Genomic DNA, 3519 nt, shown 5'->3' with positions numbered 1-3519 from the left:
CTGCCACACCCAGCCTCTGACATTGTTTTAAAAACTCAAAACAGAGTACAAAAACATCCCCAATTACACAAGACACCTCCTAAAAAAAAATTTAAATGCTGAGAGCTACCTAAAAATAGAGATGTCACGTATACATCTCATTTGTGTTCACTGACTAATAGCCTGGCTAATACATAAAACATTGATTTGAACTCTAATCCCAGTTCTTACTACCTACCCACAAGATCTAGGACAAATCACTTGGCCATTCTGGAACCTTCATTTCCTCAACTGTGCAGACTTGGTCTGGGACACTTTTGAGTGATAAAAGGTGCTAAATTATGAATACGTATTAATTAATCTACAACACGTGTAAAAAGGACTCTCTCAGGCTGACTTTTTATGGGAGATCAGTCACCAGTCATCCAGATAAGTCAGTGAAGAGTTAGGTGGCCCAGCACGGTGGCTCACGCCTGTAATCCCAACAATTTCTGGGAGGCCGAGGTGGGTGGATCACTTCAGGTCAGGAGGAGTTTGAGACCAACCTGGGCAACATGGCGAAACTCCATCTCTACTAAAAATACAAAAATTAGCCAGGCATGGTGGCACACACCTATAGTACCAGCTACTGGAAAGGCTGAGGCAGGAGAATCACTTGAACCTGAGAGGAGGAGGTTGCAGTGAGCCTAGATCAAGCCACTGCACTCTAGCCTGAGTGACAGAGCAAGACTCCGTTTCAAAAAAAAAGAGGTAACCTTTAATGAATCATTATTTTATTTGTGTAACCGATTTAACTGTGATTAGTTCCATTCACTTTCCCTAAAATGTCTCTACCAGGGTGATTCTTTGGACTACTATAGGTGTTTCCCCTGTGTGCGGGGTTGTAACAAAACTTTGGCATGTGCTTATAATTGCACTGTTTTAAAAGTGTTCTTTTACAGTGAAGAGACAGTAAAGCAAAATTGGGTTGGAGTGTAGAACCAGTATCCTCATCTGTAAAGGGATAGTGAGTTTCTACCTCACAAAGTATCCTGAGAATTAACTGTTTTATGGAATTTAGCAGAGCCTGGCATAGGAAGCACTAAATGTTAGCTATTACTTTTACCTGTAAAATGAGCAGATTGGACATGATGTTCTCTTTGGTCTCTGCCAATTCTCAGTGTTTGGGAACCTTAGGAATAGTATTTCAAAGCTGTTTCTTTAGGTTAATTCTACAAATTAACTGGAGAAGGGACTTGTTACATTTAGTTGCAAGTGACAGGAAATAGAAAATAACAGTGCCTTAAACAAGATAGGGTCTTTTTTTTCCTTTTTCTCATGTGTTAGTTACTTGTTGCCTAACAGATTAACCCAAAACTTGAATGGCTTAAGCACCCTTTAAAACTTAAATGGCTTTATTATTTCAGTTTTTGAGAATCAGGAATTACAGAGTGGCTTAGTGGGTGATTCTATTAGAATAAGGACCGCAGGTCCTCACCACATGGTACTCTCTATAGGGTTACTTATAATATGGTAGCTTGCTTTCCTCAAGGTGAGGGCCAAGAAAGAGAGAGAGCAAGTGATTTCAAACCCAAGATAAGTCAATCTTTTATAATGTAATCTCAGAAGAGACATCCCATCATTCATGCCTATGTTATTGGTGGTACAGAACAACCCCAGTACAGTGTGGGAGGGGATTACTTACACAACAGTGTACCTAATAAACGCAGGGATTAATTGAGGGCTATCTTTGAAGCTGGCTACTAAACTTACATATACACCATGTAAGTGGTCCAGAACTGGTTTGACAGCTCTACTTTATTTAGGGGCATAGGCTCCTTCCACGGCTCTACCAACTCTAGAGGGTAGTCTTCATATGTAAGTTCAAAGGTGGTGTCATCTGTGTGACCCAGGGCAAATTATGTATTCTGAGTTTCTGGGTCCTCACTTAATAAATTATGAAAAAGAGTAAAACATACTTCATAGTGTTGTTGTAAAGATTAACTGAATAAGTGTAATAGGCTTTCACAGTACCTGGCATACTAAGCACTCAATACTATCTTTTAATATTGCTATATACATTAAATAATGAGAATATCCCAAGAGATCATCAGATATGCATTGTTCCTTGAAAAGGTCAAGCTTAGAAATCACTGGTAATAAAAAAGCTCTACTTGGATAATTCAAGCAAGCCTCTCATCACCATTCCCAGCCCAGAAATGGTGAAGGATAAAAATTGTTTTCTTCAGTATCATTCTAGAGGGAGTTAAAATTGCATCAATCCATTCAATCCATTATCTTTATGTAATCTATTCCTAGGTAGCTGATACTATAGTAAGATGTAATTCTGTTTGTCTTTGCAAAGGTGTTCTTGTTGCTGACAAGGAACAGCAGAATAGTGAACAAGTTTGTGGCTAAACATTATTCCCAGATTTTAAAAAATGTAAGTGTGCACAATTGTTACTACCAGATCTTTGTCAAAATAATCTTTCTGTCACTGAATAACTGACCATAAAACAGTAGGGCATATTGACCTAGTGTGCAGGGTAAGCAATGAGTAAATAAGAAATGATTGTAAAATATTTACCAAATGTAACTTTCTAATTTGGGTAGCTTTAGGATGGGTCAAAAGGAATGCTATTATTCATGAAGAATTACAAGTTCACATGTTTATTCTTGCCAGTCTTTTACTGAAAATTCCTAGAAATGATATCCTTTCCTTTACATATACCATAATATTTCTATGATATTCCTCTTCAAAGATAGGGGTAATATTATATATAGATACTAGTCATTAATTATTCAAAAACTAACAATACAGTAGGTACTTCACTGCATGGGACATAGTAGCTATTCAATAAATGATAGGTATATTTATTATTAGACACCTAACACTGTATGATACAGCATACCATAATAGACTCTAGTCTCAGTATCTCTATTAAGATATTAGGGGCCAGAGGTTTCAAAATGGTTTGACCTGTTGTAGTGGTTCAGCACACTGGAGTTGCATTGATTGGGTTCAAATCTCAGCTGGTCCACTTTTTTACTACCAGCAGGGTAAAAGAGAACCTCTTTTGCCTTCTGGGAATGAGGATTTTGCCAGTACCATTAAGCCATAAACCTGTTCACTATTCTGCTCACTCATCTGTGAAATGGAAATAATACTACCTATCCTACTGGATTGTGGTAGAGATTAAATGAGATTCTGTAGTCAAAGAGCTTACAACAATACCTGTCACTTTTTTTTTTTTTTGATACGGAGTCTCACTCTGTCACCCAGGCTGGAGTGCAGTGGCCAGATCTCAGCTCACTGCAAGCTCCGCCTCCTGGGTTTACGCCATTCTCCTGCCTCAGCCTCCCCAGTAGCTGGGACTACAGGCGCCCGCCACCTTGCCTGGCTAGTGTTTTTTTGTATTTTTTAGTAGAGACGGGGTTTCACCGTGTTAGCCAGGATGATCTCAATCTCCTGACCTCGTGGTCCACCCGTCTCGACCTCCCAGAGTGCTGGGATTACAGGCGTGCGCCACCGCGCCCGGCCTTTTTTTTTTTTTTTTTTTT

Source organism: Rhinopithecus bieti, unplaced genomic scaffold (genome assembly GCF_001698545.2).
Source record: "Rhinopithecus bieti isolate Rb0 unplaced genomic scaffold, ASM169854v2 scaffold_9237, whole genome shotgun sequence".
NCBI lineage: Eukaryota > Metazoa > Chordata > Mammalia > Primates > Cercopithecidae > Rhinopithecus > Rhinopithecus bieti.
This window is presented reverse-complemented; position numbering follows the sequence as displayed.